Source organism: Aedes aegypti, chromosome 1 (genome assembly GCF_002204515.2).
Source record: "Aedes aegypti strain LVP_AGWG chromosome 1, AaegL5.0 Primary Assembly, whole genome shotgun sequence".
Lineage (NCBI taxonomy): Eukaryota > Metazoa > Arthropoda > Insecta > Diptera > Culicidae > Aedes > Aedes aegypti.
This window is the reverse complement of record NC_035107.1, coordinates 71,389,452-71,412,006: the sequence shown is the minus strand read 5'-3', so window position 1 is coordinate 71,412,006 and position 22,555 is coordinate 71,389,452. Positions and strand designations below refer to the sequence as shown.

The 22,555-nt window shown below is 37.9% G+C and overlaps 1 protein-coding gene across 6 annotated transcripts in view; it reads right to left on the bottom strand.

Moving 5' to 3' along the window:
- Positions 1–22,555, bottom strand: part of LOC5569559 (sn1-specific diacylglycerol lipase alpha) — a 343,791-nt gene that overhangs the window by 255,422 nt on the left and 65,814 nt on the right. The gene's annotated exons all lie outside the window — the stretch shown is intronic.

Genomic DNA, 22,555 nt, shown 5'->3' with positions numbered 1-22,555 from the left:
ACGGCCTGCAAATAGCCTTCTCCGTCAAGTCAAGTGGATTTAGTAATCAGAAAAACCGAGTGAAATTTAAAATCGGAAGCTAGTGCCTGAAGAGCCTAATTTGTAAGGTGCACCGATTTGAAACGTGAATCCGCAAGAGCATGCGAGTCATCGCTCGCGAAAAGTGCAACGCATGCATATGACTTTACGTGTTTAGTGAACTGCTGAAAATGGGCTCAGAAGAATCAAAAGCCCAGGTGCAATACAACGCGGAACGAACAGCGTGAAATTGAATATCAACCACGCCGCACAAAAGTGCAATAAACGCAGAACGGCCCTGTCACTGCGTTCAAGAATCGTGTTGTGTTTCAAGTGCAAAGAACAGTCGGTCAACCATGACCATGGACAAGGAAAAAATTATAACGGTGTTTATTCTCGTGACAGTAATAATTTTCGTACAAGAGTGCGGTTTGTGGTATTATACTTTAAAGAGCTGAAAGTTCAAATGGAATACGCAAAAAATGCGATTCATTAAAATTTTTAAACCCTGAGTGAGAAATCATGAAGAAAATAAGAGTGTCATGCGCGCAGCGAAACGAAGTTCTCGCGTAAAAACTTGAAGATTTTAAAAAAGGTTAAAATTGTTGCTAGTGCTGCTGCCTTTTGTTCTACAGTTGCTGATGCAAATTCTGAATTGACTGCATCTTCAAAAAGTCGGACCGAATCGATAAATGGTTCGAGTCCTTCTTGGCTACCATCGTTACTTTGAACGATTGACGTTCCCATTTTTAAATCTACTTTTGGGGCAGCCATTTTTTTATTATTTTTATACAGTCTATTGAATATTATTATACTATTGCTAATCGTTTTTAATTTTACTAGATGGCCTGTCGCTAAATCCAGGCGCGTAACAATTGTTACTTTAATATCGTTATAAAGATTACGTGCTTCCCTTAGGAGAACTTTTTGCTGAGGTTGTGGAAAATCCTCAAGTAAATACAAAATGTGCTCATAAATCTCACCAGCTCTTTTATTTTTTGCTAGTAAAGTTTGTTTTAAATATCTTCTCGAAGGAGCTTTTCTAAAATTTGTAATAATTGTTTCTAACTCCTTGAAAAGTTGTTTAACTATTTTTTTCCATTGAAGAGTTAAAAGTTCATCTTAAAGAGTGAGTAGAACTTATCCATAGATGAAAATGTATAAAGCATTATAGTAGACGAGAATAAACCTACAAATAGATTTATTATAGAATTTGTTTTTACGAAACTATGATATGAACCAAGATATATATAATAAAATTCATGTGATATGTGATAAGAGCCGAATAATTTTGTGATATGAGCCACAATGTGAGATTTCTGTGATATATGTTTGGAGCCAAAAAAAAAAAACTGAAAAATTGTATAAATGATTTGAGTAGAGATTTAAATGTGAATTGAAATATTGGTAAAAGAATAGGACAATTTACTATTGATTGAACAAAATAAAAAGGGCTTTTATAAAACGGTTCAATACAGATAAAAATATTTTACAATAATGACATTAATTATTTTTTTTATCAAAAAAAAATATTACAAATATTATTTACTTGACTCTTTCAAACTTTCTGACATGGGGATCCAAGTTATTGGATCATCCCCAGATAAATCATTGATTTTGTTTAATATTTCTTCAAAAGATTTGGGATCACCTCACCAAAAATGCTCACTGCCTCTGCTTGCTGCGGATTCAAAATGCACAAAAATGTACTGCTGCTGCTGCTGCTTACTGTAGCTTCAAGATGTATAACGTGCTGCTGCGGCTCAAGATGCTGCTCAATTAATTGCTGCTACTGCTTATAATTGTTCCAATTTTCTTATGTTTTTAAATCGTTTTTTAAAATTTTCAGTTTTAATTTAGCCGTTAGGGCTTGAATTTTCTCAACGTCGATTTTTTATCGAACGCCCCACTGACGCACATTTTCTCTAGCACGATGTCATTGGTTAATCACATCTGAACTAAGGACTGTTCATTTTATAAAGTGGCCACTTTGTTTATGCTATATATTTTTTATTTATTGATAAAATCGTAATCGGTTTTCTGTGCATCGTTCAACTATTATTCTACAATGCTATAAAAATATAAAATCTTAGAAAATACTTTTCGTTGAAGAGCTAAATAGTTATTCCAAAAACTCGTAAGAAAAGCTGTTCGTCAAAGTTTAACATTATTTTTCGCAAAACTTCTATTTTTTATGAACAAATTATATGTTTGTATCCTTCACTATTCTACTAAAGGTAAAGTTTAAAAAAAATCAATTAGGGTAGGTGTACCAGTTATGAACATAGTGGTTCCCTATTTCGCCATACATGATTTCTTTAATGTCTTCAAATTTTGAAAATTTTTGTGTGTTTTAGTAGTTACATTAAAGATATATCTTGATGTTAAAACATTCAAAAGGATTTAACATGTGAAAGTTATCGAAATTTCACATAAGGCCAAAAAGGGAACCACTATGGCCATTATTGGTACACTTTTCCTATATACCACCAATCGCTGACATTAGGTAGCTTTAGTGATTTACCCATTTATGGTCAAATTTGCTGATACACCATCCTTTCACTCCCAGCAAAAGAGAAAAGTAAAAAGCGTGTACAAAACTAGTTTGGTTTACTAAAAATACTATATTTGTACAAACGAGAGCTAAATCGTTAGTTTAAACCACAGTCTTAAGTACACATTTTACTGTTTATGGTAGTTTTACTGAAAAGTTTCATACTTTAAAAATCGTGAACGCATATTTATCGATCTACAGCCAATTGTAAATGGTTTTCTCCGATTATTTCAATTGGTAGTCTCAGAATAACATATTGTGAAAATAATATGTGGAAAATAAAGTCGATTTTATTACAGCAGTGTTGCCAATTTTGATGATTGTCAATGTACTTTGAAAGGTCTTCTTAAAATAAAGCAATTGTGTTTATATTGTGCTTTAAATGTGACGAGGGGACTAAATAAGCAACTCTATGAAGGCGTAAGTTATTTTTCATATTAATACTATATTAAGACTTCCGTCAGGCCGTACTTTTAACCAAAAAATTTTACTCATATCAGTTCCCTTCAAATTTGAAATACTTTTTCTCTAAAAATATAGAAGAAAAATGATTTTATTATATCTGTAAAATTGTTGTTCCAAAAATAATTCCATCAGGCTTCTTTTTTCCATCAGGCTTCTGATTGATTTTTTCCATCAGGCTTCTGATTGATGATGCTTTCGAAGAACAAGCCTTTTTTTGAAAATAAAAAATATAAATTGTCAAATTTTCCAGCCAATTTCTAACAATCATTGATTTTGATAACCTCCAAAAATCGTCCGTTCTAATCGTTGTTGCATATTCGTGCAAAATTTAATTGTTTTGGACAATTTTTATTATCACAACATTGTACAATACTAGTCGAACGATGTGCAGAAAACCGATTGAAGTTTCATTGATAAATTAAAAAGATACAGCATGCAGAAAGTGTCCACTTTATAAAATGAACAGTCCTCAAATTACAAACGATAAGTTGAACAGAAATCATAATATGTCGACGAAACTTATCATTCCAATGCTTACTTTCTCATTAAATCGTCTCAACTCGATTTACGAACTGTAATAGTCGTAAAACATCAATAGAATTTGAAAATTTGTCAAATTGTAGAATGAAGAAACAGAATACATAATTTGTTGATGTGCGTTCAATCGGACACTGAGCTGAATATCATATTCTTTCGTAGGTCGAACTTCTATGATAAACGGTAACCTGCGATCTACCGGGCCAAAATTATTGCCTTATAAATAATTAAATTATCATACAGAAACACGGCTCCCTCTGTTTCATAACAGTGCGTCCAACTGTGAACGCCCGGTAGGTACCTAAGCCTCAATTCGATACGATTGCGTGAAGCCAAAGCCAACAAAGCCATCCTTCGGCAGACCAAACGCTTCCCCCTAACTTCATTCCTGTAGAGATCTGGAATAGCGAACGACGAAACATGCCATCACCCCCTCGCTTTCGCCGTCATCAATGTTTCGTAATTAAACGCCAACGTCTTCCAATTGCCAGAATACCCTCACGCTGGATTTATCCGCCTGGCATGAAATATGTTCAACTGTAGAGTGTCCATTTTCCGGCCATGTTGCTTGTCCCGGGATTCGGGACAAAAGTTGATGCTTGTCCCGGGAAATCCCGGGATCCCGGGATTTTTCAAATATTCAATAAAACCTGTATTTTTGTTGAAATGAAAGTAAAATTTCATCAATAGAATGCTTTCAAAATGAAATAAGAGGAGGAAAAAATAAAAATTTCCAAAATAAGTTGTTAATTGCAACATATTTAATTTTTAATATGACTTTTTCTATTCTGAACAAAAGATACAGTAAAACCTCCATGAGTCGATATTGAAGGGACCATCGACTCATGGAAATATCGAGTCATGGAACAGAAACCCTTTGGAAAGCAGTTCCAAGGGACCATCATAGTAACCATGAAATTTGGTTTCTAGTATGGTCGATATCGAATCATGGAACATCGACTCATGGAGGTATCACTGTAAAATTATTTTTGACTAATAACGGCTTTGCCGAAGTTCTCTATAATATAAATGAAAATATGGTGAACATTTGAGTCATAATATTAATCAATTTCGAAAACACAAAAAGGGGATTTTTTCTTAATTTCCGTACAAAGTGGACCGAAGGGTCTCAGATTTTCATCATCAAAACATTGAAGAACAAAACAATAGTTTTGAGATCACTGTAAAAGATTTTAATAGAGCATGCTTAAAGTTAAAAACTACGCCACAGAACGGGTAACGATTCTGCAGCACAATATCTCACATGTTGTTCGTAGGCACGCTTAGAAGAGTCGAATTGGGCATCTCAGAGAGCCGATGGACATGTAGGGTTGTGAAGGACAATTTGGGGTCATGACGGTCTTATGTTTTAAGTTGGTCGATTGCGCTGCAGAATCGTTACCCGTTCTGTGGTGTAGTTGGTTAACACGCCCAGTCTAGCGAATTGGGAGTCGTGGGATCGAAGCCCACCAGAACGATTCCATTATTTTTCACAATTTTACATCTCAAATTGTCCAAATTGACTTTTGTGTCTAAGAACTTCAGGTTTTTTTTTTTAACCTTTACAACTAGTCAAATACGTTTGCCTTAACTGGTAATTTGGTCTCTTCATGATATCAAGGTGAAGATTAATCGAAGCCAAACCTCAAACCTTCAGGAGCACAAAACTGGATAACCAGACAACCGTTCGCCTTGAAAATTCGATCGATTGATAGCCACCAGCGACTAGTGGTTTCAGCACAAATGGTTGTCTAATTTTCTATATTTAAGCTCTTGAAAATTCTAGGTTTTACTTTGATGCATCTTCACCATAATATTCAATTTATTCACTTTCCTTTATGGTGCTTTTCTACTTCATCGAATAAAGCTTGAGTGTGAAGAAAAAATCCATTGTTTTGCATTTAACTTAAGCGGTTTTTATCAACATTTATATTCATTTCAGGAATCTCGGGATTCCCGGGACGTCAGTTCATATTTCCCGGGAAACGGGAAATCCCGAAATTCGTCAAATCCCGGGATTTCTTGTCCCGGGATGTCCCGGGATGGACACTCTTTTCAACTGGAATTGTTCTGTTTCCCCCTTCACAAGCACAACTACAACAGCCAACCACCGTCAATACTTTCAGACAATCGAACCCGACCGGTGGATTACAACAAAATGAACGATGATGGGTATTTTCCTCCAAGGTTGTGAAAAATTCAGTATATAAAAGTTATATTTTTGTTGAAATTATACAATTTTTTTTTTAGTTGCGATTATTGAAGACGACAGTTTTTTTATAATTTGTGTTATTTTATCAACCAACCAAACAAAATTATACTTCCTATATGTTTTTAGGAAAAAAGGTGCTAAAAACTCTGTTACAATTATGTTGTAATCCACTGGTCGGGAGATACGTAACAAAAAATGCCTTTACTCCCCCAATGTCAACCATTGACAGGCGACTCAAACAGAAGAATGTTGGGACAGTTTTCCACCCCTTGTTCAATGACTTCCATCTCATCACCCACCATTCCCCTCTGAGAATCGCACGCGAGATAAACATCATCGGCGGCATCATCATTTTGATGATCGTCATGAACTTAGGCGATTGAAGGAACATGTGTACCAATCAGGTGAACTTCATTTCAAACTTTCAAACTCTGAAAAAATCTGTCATTGTTTTTTTCCTTTCCGCTCATTATACTCAACAGAGGTCCACTTTTTAACGCTCTCCCCCTCCCATATTAACATCAGTGCTTAGATTATAGCCGCAAGCTGGGACGGTTGATGAAAAATGGTCGCATTTTCTCCCCAATTGTCGCCCCCTGCCTTTTGTATGCTAAGTGCACAACAAACAAGCTGAAGTGCGGTGTCGCCGGTTCGTTCTGTGTGTAAATGGCAGTGGTGCCAGCTTAGAAGATCAGTATGAAATGGGGATCTATAGGCGAGTTTTTTTTTCTATCTTTATTAACAAGATTCCTAGCCCTGAGCTAGTTCATCTCGGGACCAACGGCTTTACTTCCCTTCCGAAGGAAGTCGTCACTAGAACTTTTTGTCAGTGACTATCTCGGGGATGGGATTTGATCCCAGGTCCTCGGCGTGAGAGGCATGTGTTCTAACCACTACACCCCTGAGGCGAGTTGAAATTGGGACGAAGCGGTGTTTCATATATTGAATTGATTTTTTTAAGGTGAAGATGAATCGAAGCCAAACCTCACATTTTCAAGAGCACGGATCTGGAGAACCAAACATCCGTTTAAGCTGAAAACTTAATCGATTGGTCACTCGCTGGTGGTGAGTAATCGATTAAGTTTTCAGCTCAAACAGGTGTTCGGTTCTCCAGATCCGTGCTTTTGAAAATTTGAGGTTTGGCTTCGATTTATCTTCACCTTAAACCACTTGTAAATGATGCTATGTTACAAGAAATGATTCTCTATGCATAGTTTCATACTCCCGGCGAGATATCTTGAAGACTGATGAGTCGCATGATATGGTTTGTTTTCATAGAATGGTTGTCCTTTTCCATATTCCTGGATCTGGCTCCAGTACATGCCGCATGTACTTGTTAATAACCATATTTTGCATGCAATTACTCAATGTGCATCTTTGGACTTATAAAATGTTTTTTCCTGCCCTACGCTTAAACGATGTCAATTATGATGACAAACATTCTCCTAAAATTTTAGGTGATTTGGAAGAAATTTGGTTGTGCAAACGCAATTTAAATTTTATTTGAAAATTACTATGGAAAAGGCAAACCTTTTGTGTTCAGTCGACTAACTGCTTGTCATAATAATCTACTGAAAAGTTAACAAACTCTTCTCATGTGAAAGTCCAAATCATGATGAGATGATTATTGAATTGCTTTCAGAGCAACACTGATTTTTTGCTGTAGACCATAGTAGGCTGGAATATTTTGGTCTTTTCTTCCCGCCAGGAGCACCACTGCAGCCTGCATGCAAACCCACTTTATGATGATGAATAACAATTTTTGGCAATTTCTCATCGTAATAGGCTGTTTTTCATCAAGGCCAATCTGTCATGAAACGGCCTACTTTCCTGCACTGAAGTATGCAGTGCGGGAATAGTCATTACGCAACTGAAACCAGTGCTGTAATGGTGCATTACGCAACGCTTTCTCATCACGCATCTGTTTTGAGTTGCGTAATGAATCATTACACAACAGTTTTTCAGAAATTGTTAAATGATGGTGAATGCATTCCGACATAATTTCTGATACCCTCATGTGGTCTTCTAAGAAATTGCAAAAAATGTTGTACTCGTTGCAGAATTCGATTTTCACAGCACTTGTCGTAATTATCCTACGAGGCTTACGACTTGTGCTGCAAAAATCTGCAACTTGTTCCGTGAACTACTATTTCCGACTTTTAATAAAAATGTGTAATGTTGCAGCTGGAAGTATTTCACATGAGAAGACTTTGTTTACTTTTACATAGATTATATGTAAAATAATGGAGACTAATGAAAATGGAATAGAAACCCTATCCCCCACATTCGATCACCCAAAATGAAGCAGGTAGAAGAGTTAATACACCGGCACTGATTCTCACGTTTTGTAAGACCACGTACCCGGAGTATATCAAAGTCGGTTTGCTGCGCGTCGCTACTCTCCCCTATTTCCCAAACCCGATGCTTTGCTACGGCTGCTTCAGCTACGGACACACTCGTGTTCGTTGCCCTGGACCGCAACGTTGCATGAATTGTTCACAAAATTTCCATGGCGAAGAATGCGGTGAAGCTTCGTTGTGCCGAAACTGCAACGGTGACCATCGGCCAACAAATCGACAGTGCCCGGTATACAAAAAAAAAATAGAGGTTATCAAAGTTAAAGTAAGTGAAAATTTGAGTTTCCCCGAGGCTAGAAAACGTGTAGAGCAACAATCAGGTAGCTACGCCCAAGTAGCTGCCCAACAAAGTGTTCTTGAGAAAAAACTGAAGGAGCTTGAAGCCGCTGTGCTGGAGAAGGACAAGGAGATCGCTAAACACAAGGAAGAAAGCAAGCGAACCTCCTAACCAGCGTCTTCAATAACCCAACTCTCGAACAACGTCCGGAAAACCACGACAACTCTCGCATGAACACGGACAACGAAACTTTTCGGTTCGGAAGCAGGGAAAGTGTAGTATCTCTTCCGACGCAAGTACGGCAGGCTGAGGAAGTCATCCGGGACGTCTTACCCCAACCCGTCGATGATGAAATCACCTCCGTAGCCGACGAACCTATCTATTATACCACGACATTGCATACTCGAAGAAGCCTCTATCAATCAGCAACAACATCTACCACCAGCATCGCATCCAACCACCAACTCACCGACGATACTACACAAAGTCTTTCCCTAGTGCCGGCTATTGCCGGTGTTTCTGGAAGCAGTCGTGTAGTAGTTTCGGCAATGGGACAAGACGTTCCACAGGTCAGTCTTACAAATTCTCAACCACAAACAGGTACTGCCGCGCCTGTAATCTTTTCAGATGCCATACCACACCAAACATCACCAACAGTAGCAAACCGCGTTCATTCAGTTCCAACATCAACCAACCGCTTCGTTCCCCACTGCTGGCTATTGCCGGTAGGTCTGGAAATCGTGTAGTAGTTTCGGCAATGGCTAGCACTGTGGGACAAGACGTCCCACAGGTCAGTTTTCGTCCATTCCTTCCGCAAACAGATAATGCTGCGGCTGCAATCTTTTCAGATCCCAGCCAAAACACACCAATAGTAACAAATCCCGATCAATCTTCTCCAACATCAACTAACCACCTCACTGTCAGCAACCAAATCGCCGTCTATATATACAAAGTATTACCCCAGTGCCGGCTGTTGCCGGTGTTTCGGGATGTAATCGTGTAGTAGTTTCGGCAATGGCTGGCACTGTGGGACAAAACACCCCACAGGTCATTTCTCATGTATCTCAACAATAGACAGATACCGCCGCGCATGATATTCTTCCAGATCATCCCGCATTACCTTTGTCTCCCGTGGAAGGTCCATCCGGAATCCATCAAGTGAACATTACACAATGCTCTTCCCCAGTGCCGGCTGTTGTCGGTATTGGTGGATCTAGTGTAATGGTTTCGACAACAGCTGGCACTGTGGGGCAAGGCGTCCCACAGGCGAGTCTCATTTCCGAGCAAACATCGGCAGAAGTTACCGCGGCACTCTCTTTTTCCACAGTTAACCCACTCACGCGGAGATCATCAGTAACTTCATCAATCAGCTGTTCAATTGTCGATAGCTGTCCTGGCGACTGCATCGCCCTGCAATGGAACCTCCGTGGGCTTATGGCAAACATCAACGATCTCAAACTTCTCATCGCCGACCTCGAACCATGCGTGATAGCACTCCATGAGACGAAAGTTGGCCAGCACGTCATCCCGCCCGATTTCATCGGCAAGCAGTACACGTTGCTGCTTGCGTCGAACACCGTACACTACTGGCAACACGGGATAGGCCTTGCTATCCGGGAAGGCATACCCTTCGAGCGTGTGCAGATCGACACCTCTCTACACCTTGTCGCTGCACGCATCCATACGCCCATACAGATGACCGTAGTTTCGGTGTACATCCCACCGAGTGCAGCCCAATGTCAGACCGCTTTGGATGAGCTGTTTGAGCAGCTTGAAGGTCCGGTTCTGTTTTTGGGGGACTTCAATGCGCACCATCTTGCGTGGGGGTCCCACCAATCGAACACGCTTGGTCGGTTCATTGCCGAGACAATATTAGCTAAAAAAACTTGTTATCTCAAACGATGGCTCCGCTACTCGTATCGACCCTGCTTCGGGAAAACCTTCAGCAATTGACGTGTCTACTTGTTACGAAAGTCTGGCACGTAGGTTCACTTGGCGAACCCTACCAGACACACACTACAGCGATCATTTTCCGATAGCGGTGTCTATGCCCGGTTGGTGCAAGCAACGAAAGGCAAAAGTGGCTCTACGACCAAGCTGATTGGTTGACGTACGAACGCATAACCGCGGAAACTATCCGCTCAGATGTTGAGTGGGACGTAGACAGTTTCACCAAGAAGATCATAGCAGCAGCGAAGAAAACAATTCCGCGTTCCAGCGGCCGTATTGGACCGAAAGCGGTGCCGTGGTGGTGCCCTGAGGTAAAGGCAACAATTCGTCAGCGAAGAAAGTGTCTTCGATCGCTTCGACGTCTGCAGCAGAACAACCCTGACCAACCCGAAGCAATGGCGAAATTCCAGGAAGCCAAAGCAGCAGCAAAAAAGCGGTTAAACAAGCGAAGGAACAATCATGGAGTGATTTCGTGGCGAAAATTTCACCCAGCAGCACGACCACCGAATTGTGGCGTTCTGTCAACAAATTGCGTGGCAACTGACAACAGCAGCCAGTTGCTCTCAAGCAGTCGGACGGTTTCACGGATAATCCAGCGACTTCAAGCTATCCTCCATCGTTCCAGATGGTGAAATCGTCAGCTGAACGAGAGTCCACAGATTTTTCGCCCAACACCGGCGATGTATACAACGCAGATATTACCCTAGCCGAACTTCTGTGGGCTCTCGACATAGCGCGAGGTGCCTCAACAGGTGCTGATTTAATAGGGTATCCCTTACTTCAACATCTCCCTTTATCCGTGAAGATGACTCTTCTAGATTTGTTCAACAAAATCTGGCAATGTGGCGAATTTCCCGCCAGCTGACGTAACGCTATCGTTGTCCCTATCCCTAAACCAAACTGCCAAGATTCCGGGCCTGCTGCTTTCCGCCCAATTTCACTCACTAGCTGCTTGGAAAAGCTACTAGAGCGAATAATCAAAAGTCGTCTGATTACCGAGCTGGAGGACAAAAATCGTCTTGACAAGCGGCAGCACGCTTTCCGTGCAGGACGTGGCACCGACACACACTTTGCCGAGCTTGAGAGATCACTACCAACCGTTGATCAAACACTGTTTGATCGCGTCTTTGGACCTGTCGAAAGCGTACGATACCACCTGGAGACACAACATACTACGTACTTTTTTTTTTTTTTTTATTAACGAGATTTTTAGCCCTGGGCTAGTTCATCTCGGGACCAACGGCTTTACTTCCCTTCCGAAGGAAGTCGTCACTGAATTTTTTAGTGCCTATCTCGGGGATGGGATTCGATGCCAGGTCCTCGGCGTGAGAGGCGTGTGTTCTAACCACTACACCAGGTCCGTCCCCTACATACTACGTACATTAAAGTCGTGGCGGATACGTGGACGTATGTTCAATATGCTACAGAGCTTCCTTTCGGAACGAACATTCCAGGTGTCTGTCGGCGGACAGGTGTCCCACGCACATAAGCTGGAAAATGGAGTTCCACAGGGCTCAGTACTGTGCATGACGCTTTTTCTCGTCGCGATGCAGCCTGTCTTTCGGGTAATACCGAGTGGAGTCGATATATTTTTTTATGCCGACGACATTCTTCTTGTAGTGCGCAGGGCGAAAACAGTCGGTTTACACCGAAAACTGCAAGCTGCCGTGAAAGCTGTCGACAAATGGGCTTAAAGCGTAGGTTTTGCCTTATCTGCAACAAAATCGCAATTTTTTTATTGCAGCCCGGATGCGCGTCGAGAGCCAACCAAAGAGATCACAATCGACCGTGTCCCCGTTCCGAAGACCAACCGTTTAAGAATTCTGGGTGTAACTCTAGATCGAACGTTAACGTTTAAGCCCCATTGCCAAATGGTAAAAAAATCGTGTGAATCTCGCCTAGGGATACTGCAGATGATCGGTGCCAAACTTCCTCGTGGAAATCGATCGACCTTACTGCAAGTTGGCTCAACGTTGGTTACTGCGAAGTTGACCTACGGAATAGGACTAGTGAGTCGAGCAGGAGCAGCAAACCTACAGATTCTAGCCCTAACTTACAACAGAATGGTTCGATATGCATCCGGAGCTTTTGTGACTAGTCCTATAAATTCAGTCATGGCTGAAACGGGCACGCTACCGTTTCAGTTCCTTGCAGCACAGTCCACAGCGCGAACGGCTATCCGTATTTGGTCGAAAAACAAAAACAATGGCAACCTTCCGCTGATTCGGCGAGCTTCGGATCGTCTGGAGGAACTTACGGGAAGCGCGCTTCCAATTGTTCAGCCAATCGTGAGGCAGAGCGATCGTGTAACCGCATATCAGTCCCACTACAGATTTCCACACCGTGTAACACTAAAATGAAAAGTTTTTTGATCATATTTATATTTTTCTTGGTAGTGAAAAGCACATTGAGAAAGTTTCATTAAAATTTGAATGTGTTCCAATTCTCTGGAATTTTCTTAATATTCATATGGAAAACAAATTTGTATACTTCACAGCCCATTTTCTCAAAGCCTATTTTTTACACATGGGACTGACTTGCGATTCACGGCAGTGCAGAGGATTCAAATTTCGAAAATGATTCTGAAGCTCTCTCCTGTTATTGTTGTCACGATAAATGCGTTATTTATTTAAGTTATGTTAATCAAAAGCATTTTTTCTTTTTTAAGAAGGTGAATCAACTCAGCTGTAAAAATTCTGAACTGCTACGGCAAATGAAATGAAATATATTGTTAACAAAATCTCAATAAAAGCTCAATTGAGTTTTACTAAATTAGGATGATAGTATTGCCTAACACAAAATATCGAGATATAGGAAATGAACATAATGTTTGAAATGATAATAATAAAGAAATTAAAAAAACAGTTACAATGTAATCGTATAGTCAGTGATTGGAAAAACTTTAAATTTGTTTGATTAATGTAATATTATTAATAACTGATGAATTTTGTATTTATTAAATGCACTCTGATTTGACAAACCTAGCTAATTTCGCAATCCGCATAAATTCGGTAAAATTGGCATCCTGAGAACTTTATGAGAACCTAACCGAGAGAGTGAACAAGTGCTGTCCCATTTCGCTCGTTTCGAGTGTAAAACGTTCATGCAAATGTGTGTTCGCTCGCTTTCAAATCTATTACCATAGACAAATAAACCTTTCGAATGGACTGAAAAGACTGCGATAATGCCTTTCCTGCTTCGGGGAGTGCTTTTGCACACCCCTCAAAGAACAGCGCAAACAGGCGGCGGCAGCGGCAGAATTCCCCTGCTGGCTAAATACTGCGTCACGTGTCAACGCCGGTCGTACCTTTTCTCTGATTTTCTGATCAATCTCTAGGAAAATGTTTGCTCATTCCATTGCACTGAGGAGACTTGGTTCTCTTGTTACAGTTTTTCACCGCTTGCTGAGCGAGCGATAAGATGCAAAAGGAGACGACACGACGCGCCTTCTTCTCCTCGGCTGCCATCTACAGTGACTCAAATTTATATTCGAACAGGACACTGCACTATGGTCCAGGAATCAGTTTTACGCGGAAAGATGCATTTTGAGCTTTAGAATGAAACATTAGACAAAAACGGTCTTCTACAAAGTTGTTTGTATTAGTAAGGTCCTTTGTTTGGTGTTATTTAAAATTAGGGTGGACCACATTTTCATAGAAATTGTGTAACTAACTTTCTTATTTGTAGAAATTACCTTTGTAAATTACATTTGTAGAAATTACATGCTTCAGCAAAGTTGTAGACCATTCAATTTCAAGCAACTTTGCCAAAAAAGTTTTTTTATATCTCTTAAATTGACCGATTTAGAGCTATTTTACTACGGTGACATAGGGTGGTACGAACAAAATTGGTTTTCTGGCTCTAGAGTTTTCAATTCAAATTTCTCATCAAAGTAGCCTATGAAACACTTTTAGAGCTTTGAAAAATGCGTAGTTTGGTGAGTGAAGAAACTTGCTATCTCTTTCCGTTTGGGAGTTATTATTGTTTTTCTCTCAAAAACATGCATAATATTTCTGATTGGGGCAAACATAAAAAATATCCTTTGAAGGCGTTTAAAAGACAAACAAAAATTGTAAATTATATAAAAATATTACAGATGTGTTATTTTTGTAACTCTAATAAAACACCTTGAAAATCAAATATTTTTTATCACAAAAACTTTAATAACTTTTGAACTAAAATAGATATCAGCAATATTTTTGCATGAAAATTTGCGTTTTGTTAAGTTCTAAAAGTCGTTCATAGACGACTTTGACGAGAAACTAATATTAAAAACACTAGAATTGAAAAACTGATTTTTGTTGGACCACCCTTTGATGATTAGGAAAAAATGCTCTAGATTGGTCAAATTTTGAGCTACAGAAACACTTTTTTTGGCAAAGTTGGTCAAAATTCCAAGTTCTACCGCTTTGCCTAAGAGTATATACCAGTATTTTTGCAAATAAAAAAGTTGATTATATGATTTGTGTGAAATTGTGGACCACCCTAGTTTTGAATGACTCAGTTTGAAAGCCTATATTTTTATAAACAATTTTGTAGAAGATCATTTTTGTCTAAAGTTTTATTTTCATGCTCAAAATGCAAAATAATAAAGAAATACATACTATGAAAATCTTCAAAATAGTTTTAAAGCCCTATCTTTCTTATTTCAGATTTATCGTCAAAGCGGTCTATGAACGACTTTTAGAACTTAACAAAACGCAAATTTTCATGCAAAAAGATTGATGATATCTTTTTTAGTTCAAAAGTTATTAAAGTTTTTCTGCTTAAAATCATTTGTTTTTAAGGGCATTTTATTAGAGTTACAAAAATAGCACATTTGTAATTTTTTGATATAATATACAATTTTATTTTGTCTTTTGAATGCCGTCAAAAGATATTTTTTATGTTTGCCCCAATCAAAAATATTCACGATCAAAGTAGGCATAACAATAACTCCCAAACGGAAAGAGATAACGAGTTTCTTCACTCACCAAACTACGCATTCTTCAAAGTTCTAAAAGTGTTTCATTGACTACTTTGATGAGAAATTTGAATTGAAAACTCTAGAGCCAGAAAACCAATTTTGTTCGGACCACCCTATGTCACCGTAGGAAAATAGCTCTAAATCGGTCAATTTAAGAGATATAAAAAAACTTTTTTTGGCAAAGTTGCTTAAAATTGAATGGTCTACAACTTTGCTAAAGCATGTATAGTAGACTGGCCCAGCTCAGTATGGGAAAAAAATAAAGTTGTATAATTCCACGGGGCACCCCCCATGATTATTCCTTAGGGTTAAAGGGAGATTTCCTGAAAATTTCAGCTCATTTGGTCGTTTCATGAGTTGGCGCATTTGAATTGAAGTTAATATGGCCTTTGCAGATCAAACATATGGGAAACAGCACAACGTCTACTGTTTGGTTCAGGCAAATTGTGGATTACGTTCAATTGAACCCAGAATGTCAAAAACACTACTTTATACTATAGCGAACAATATTGTAGAAGGTAGTATCATGATTAAAATAGAAATAGTTGGTGTTTTAACTATCTGAAGCAGATTTATTAAGCACAAGCAATATTGCTTTGCATTTCTTCAACACCGCATGGTGGCAGCCAGCCGGCGCATCATAGCCACCTATGACGCTGGGCGAGCTGCTGCACAAGACGCATGCATAAATGTGATTGTACGTGAGTTCTGACCAAAGCCTAACTTTCAACAATTGAAATGTTAATGAAAATGAGCTTCAATTGAGATACAACCTTCTACAATAATGTTCATTAGGGTATCAACTAGTGTATTTGACATTCTGGGCTCGATTGAATTCGATCAACTAGTATACGGAACGAAACAGTGACATGAGGACAGTTTTCAATATATTTGAAACGAATATCCCATACAAACTTCGGATTGAATGCGCCAGCTGGTGGAGCAACCAATTGAGTTGAAATTTTGAGAGAGCTTTTTTCTTACCCTAAGGCACATATCTGGGGGGTGCCCCGTTGAGTTTTACAACTTTTTTGTTTAAGGGCCAGTCTAATGTATTGTATAATTTCTACAAATAAGAAAGTTAGTTACACAATTTCTATGAAAATGTGGTCCACCCTAATTTTCAATAACACCAAACAAAGGACCTTACTAATACAAACAACTTTGTAGAAGACCGTTTATGTCAAATGTTGCATTCTAAAGCTCAAAATTCACCTTTCCGCGTAAAACTGATTCCTGGACCACTGTGCACTGTTTTCACATCAAGTTTTTCCACTTTGTTGAACTACAGATCAGAGTTAAAATATTTCATCAATAACAAATGTCATTGTTGTCATCTAGTATCCGAAAATCATACACTATTTCCATTTAAATTCATCTCAATAGGGCTAATAAGAAATTAATAAGTTTGTGTCTATATTCGAGTTTTTTATTCTTTAGTAGTATCATTCCATACATTACATTCATTTCTTATATCTAGGTGTTCTGTGTTAGAAAACACTGTCATTCTAATTTGGTAAAAATATATTAAGGATTTATTAACATTTTGTTAACAACATTTACATTTCATTTGCCATACATTAATTTGAGTCCCTGTAGCTAGACCGCACATCCCCTCACAAAGTTATTCCTATACATACGATGATGGTAATCCGGTGCCCGTTGTGATAGTGATAGCAATAGCTCGCTGCACTCTTGGCTGCTGAGCGGGCAGGTTGCTTGGAAGGTCCCGCGTTCAGGTTTCCTCCCTTCGGTTGAACGGTTGCACCTAGCTACTGTAGAGTGAAGTTCAACAACCGCATAATGGGTAGAGGGATCTGGATTCCGTCAGATTGTGATGGCGATACAAAATTGGAGGTGAGGAATTTAGATTCAAGATGAAATGGAAAACCCTATCATTACGCTGCAGAGGTTTGCTTCAACTGCTTAAAGCTAAGAAATTACATTACACGCACACATTTCAATCATCAAGAATCACCAGTAGAGTAAGGGAGTGGAGCGGTAAAATTTCGACTTAACAATCAACGCTCCGTCATCGTAATCATCGTCATCATCGAATCTTCAAAAGCAGTTTTTCTGTTCAAAACTAAGAATTATTCGATGAAAATGTGTTCACTGTGTTTCGGTTGGAGAACAGAATACAGTGAACACATTTTGCTGTAAATTTTCTTGATTTTGAACGAAAAAACTGCTTTTGAAAATTCCGAAATCAATGACGGATCCTGCCCCCTTAAGTAGAAAATTCGATATTTCTAGAAATACTGAACCAAATTTCGAGATGAATATTCGGTAATTCATTTTGCAAAATTCTTGGAGATGATATATTGCAATTTTAAGCTAAAGCCTGATTCGCTGCTGACAAGTAATTTCTCGGCCTATCTTGATGCATGGGAAATTTTTGCAAGGAATCGATCAAGAATACGCTTTTTTCTGATCGCAGTACGCAGTTGAAAATAACTGTCAGTTCAAATGGGAGTCGCTGTAGAAAATTTCTGCAAGCAATCGGCGAGAATCTTCTTTAGCGATTCCTTTTCAGTAGCAAATCAGGCTTAAGTATGCTGTTTCTCTCAAGGAAAGTAAAGAAATTCCTTGACTGAATGGGTCAAGAAATTTCCTACAGAGAGCTCCATTTGAAATGACATTTCTTCTCAACTGCGTACTGCTATCAAAGAAATGTGATTTTCTTGACCATTTCATGCATGTTTTTTCCCACGCATCGAGATAGGCGATTACTATTCTTGCCAGCAGCAAATCGGCCTTTAGGGAAAACTTTCCGTTTTACGGTTCAAAGCAAAGCTACCGCAGCTGTCACATTACTAAGTTGCACTGGTAAATCATCAGTAGGCGTCAATGATACCTTGGATACCGTCAGTGGCGTAGCTAGAATTTTAGGGGCCCGGTGCGGAGGTAGATTTGGGGGCCCCTCGAAAAGGGGTTTGCAAGATATGTCTTTTATTAGCGAGTTCACACGTACCTTCAGTATTTGTAAAAAAAATCGTGATTAACCCCTCTACCGGCAGCCTATTTTTTACCGCTAAAAATTATTCAAATCGTGATACCTTTTTTGTTTCTCGATATTTTTGCACCATTTTTCACAAGATCTCAAAAAACTCTTCTAATTTAGGAATCCGTATCGATAATAATCATTGGTGATCTGGTTTTGAAGATTTTCCGTGTTCCTTGGAGGACCGACATGCTCCATATAAAATATCGTTGGTGGCCATTTTGTTTTAGGTCAATTTATCAAAAAAATAAAATGTGTACTATACAAAGCTAGGTCATAAGGATCTACTCTAAAAAAAATCATACAAATCGGTTCAATATTCTTGGAGAAATCTGGAAATTACGACATGAGGTTTTTTAAGTTTTCAAGATCTTCATTTATCCAGCGTGGTACCAGAAACAGAAATTCTCATTACTCAAAAACAGCTGCACCAAATTGCTTCATTTTTTCATACCATATTCGCATTAATGTATCATTCCGTGGAATGAATATCCAAACACTATAAAAATTCTGTATCTTGAGATATTCACGTGGGTTATGGCTACTCGTCGGTCCCCAAGGAATTTTAATCTTAATTTAAAAGAATTTTTTGAGATCTTGTGAAAAAATGGTGCAAACATTTTAAGAACCAAAGAGTTATCATGATTTGAATATTTTTAGCGGTAAAAAAATGAAGCTGCCGGAAGAGGGGATAAAGGTTCAAAAAATAATCTGCTGCTAAAAATTACAATTTCGGCCAAGAAATCGTTTCCGTTTCAACTTCTTGTGGAACCTAAAAAATATATATATACACACTTCCAACAGCTGATATGTCGAAATTTTTTTACCGAGATCTCGACAAACGTATACCGAATGTCGATAGCGATTGCCGAAATCTCGATAAAAAACTTGGATTGCGGAAATCTCGGTAAACTAATAACCGATATTTGGTATTGAAAAGTACCGAATTCTCAGCTGTTGGATTCTCGGCTATTCGTTTTGCTGAGGTCGATGAAATAATATAAGTGTATATAAAGCTTCTATCTATTTTTATTTAAAAAAGATCTTAAAAGATACTCTTTGATACATTACTGTATGTTGTACGCTTGCGGTTATTTATATATGATATCTTTGAAAACTCGTGAAAAACATATGGAACAGTTCATCGGTAAATATCTGGTGCAATCATTGGGCAAATTTGTTGTTGTGTTTTTTTGTGCAGATCTAGGAGGCAATCAAGATAATATCCTTGATTTTTTATGTTTTTATTTATGAGGAACTCTCAGCAAAATTCATAGAGGTACCCTAAGAAAAAAATTAGAATATACCTTGAAGAAAAAAAAAACATGAACAGATTCTTCTGAAGTAAAATTTTGGAACTACTAGAACTCTATCGAAATTTTCTAAATTCTTGGATAAAAAAAAACTCCTTGTAATAGAAGTCTTGGAAGACATTTTGCGGGAATATTTGAAAGAATTCTTGATAAAAAAAACTGGCAGGAGTCCTGGGGAAATTTCTGCTTTTATCGCCTGAAGAACTTCTCGTATAGGGTATCCGCATATTATCCGTACTAAATTTGAAGACATGCCTATATGCAACCGAAATAGATACATTGAGCATACATGGTTTAATATTATATTCTCAAGCAACAAATTTGACCCATTTCTGATGTCAAATATTTGTAAAATCCTACCCAATCGTGTTGGTCTGTTTTAACGAACGCCGTTTTACGGGCTTTATGATGGAAAAGAAAAGCCCTTCGATCTCAATGGATTTAAACTGAATAATTTTCTGTTTCCAGTCTATCCTACAGCCAAGATTCTGTAGAAAATTTCAATCATAAAAAGAATATTTGAACTCATTTTATAGAACTTATATCTAATATGGCTAGCACCTCTAAAAAAAATGTCTCCAATAAATTTCAATTGAATTATCTCAGTAAAAAGCAATAATTTTGAAATTACCCATCATTGTATTTTTCGCTATTTCATAGATGTATCACCCTCTGAAACCCAAATTTGTATTTTTAATCCAAATATCATTTTGAGTTATCTAAAATCGTTTTGGACAATGAGTTATTTTTTTCGCAAATCTATGAATTTTGGTTTTTGATTTTTATAATTTTTATTTTTGAACATTTTTATCCTTTTTCATTTTTTCTTGAAGTCTCTTCTAGTTACTTATTTTTGGCAATTATAAAATTCTAATTTTTATGGTACTTAAAAAAAAAATTAAATATTTTTCTGATTTTTTTTATTTTCCGTGTAATTTACAGAAAAACAGGTTGGAAATTATTTTAATACCACCAAGCTCTTCTTCTGTTATAGGTTAATAGCTGAGACGAGACTCGCGAAGACGGTCTTCTTTTTCTGTGATTGCTGAGTTTTTTTTCTTATTCCACTTTGTGTTTATACCAATTATGCGCATGCTGTTCAAACTCTCACATGAACCTCTCAGCAAAAAATGATTGAGTTTGCATCACATCGAATCATAAATAGCCGTTTGAGTGGAATTTCATGCCAGCAAACGTAGCAGACATTAGAAATAATTAATCTTCTGCTTAGATTTATCAGCAACTTTGGAGAAAACTGCTCCGCCGACTGAGGTTTTTAATAACAGTTTACATTGAACACAATACTTTTCACTTTTTCAGCCATAAAAACGGTGGGCTGCATTTGACGTTTCGTGAGAGGGGAATCTGGGCTGCATATGACGTTGATATTTTTCCTCTTCGAGAGTCTCTCTCAGGTTAATAGTATAAAAATATAAAAGATAATATTTTTTTATATTTCACGTTAAATAAACCCCAGGCATTTGTAGGTTATATAAGAATTCAATTCTTCAAACAATTTTCAAATATACAAAAAAGTTTCAAAAGTCATAAAAAACTTTCTTCATATGTGTGTTACGAGTCAAAGTTTAAAGGGTACCCAGGCAACCAGAAATCGCATAAAAGTTCACGTTATAACTCGTTTATTGATACTAATTACATCAAACCCGCAAAACACCGTGGATAAACTCGTCAGATTGATTAGTTTCCTCGCATAAAACACTTTTTTCTCAGTTCATTTGTAAATTTTGATTCGTTCCGTACACTCGTACAAAGTAAGTCGGATCAATCCGTAGCAGCTGTCAAATCAACATTTGTTATCATAAGTTAAGTCGCATAAGATCACAGGTTAGTTCGGTAGAATATTTATACACTCGCATTGTATGTTATTATCTGTCACATAATATATGCATGCATATCGCCTCCACTTTTGTACGTAGAAGGCCTTTTCGCGACATCTTATAAGTGGAACTTTGCACAGACAAAGCCTTCAGGTAATTTCGTTATACGTACATTTTGATAGTCTGGGTATAATTCGTGGAAGATTCCTTGGAGTCATTGCATTGGTAAAGAAGTACTCGGGAAAATCTCGGGCTTGACCAAGGGTACGCCAAGAAAACCCTTCAGTTGTTTTTTTAGGGGAAAATGCTTAGAAGTCCCCTCAATGAAATTCTTGGTTGAAACCTTGATAAATTCCTTGAACGATTCCTATATGCAATCTTCCAGGATCCTTGAAAAAAACACCAGAGTAATCATTTTTGGTATCTCTGAAGCAATTTTTAAAACCCCTTAATTAATTGACGCGCATATCGGATAGCCAAAACGATTATTACTAGCTATTTTATAGTGGTTTTACGCCCGGAGCAATTCTTTCAGATATTAATTGAAAAATTCCAGGTTGCATTGCTCAGCATGTTCTTTACATGATAGCACTGGAAAAAGATCCCTGAATTTGTTGCTAATGTTTATTCTGAAGGAACCCAGTTAAAATTTCTGTAAAAAATCCTGAAAGAGTTTCTAAACACATTCTTGGAAGAAATATTACGAAACCTTGAAGGTTCTCAAAATAAGTTTTACAAAAAAAATAATAAAATTCATTGAATAATTTTATATAAATAACCAGGACATTTTTTAAAAGAAATATCCTGAATAATTATTTAAAGCCACCCGAGAATAAATTCAGATTATTTTTGGTAAGTATTTTTGGATGATAAAAATAAAAGGAATTTTGATTGCCTCAAGCTAAAAGCTCACCAATGCTTCAGATTTTTGGAGGCCAACAAACTAAAGTACATTTAAATAAAAATCAAAATTCATGAAGTAAATGTTTATAAATCCAAAGTCGTAATTAGACTTGACATTTAAAAAAAGGTATCTGAGCCTACTTAAGTATCCACATGAGGAT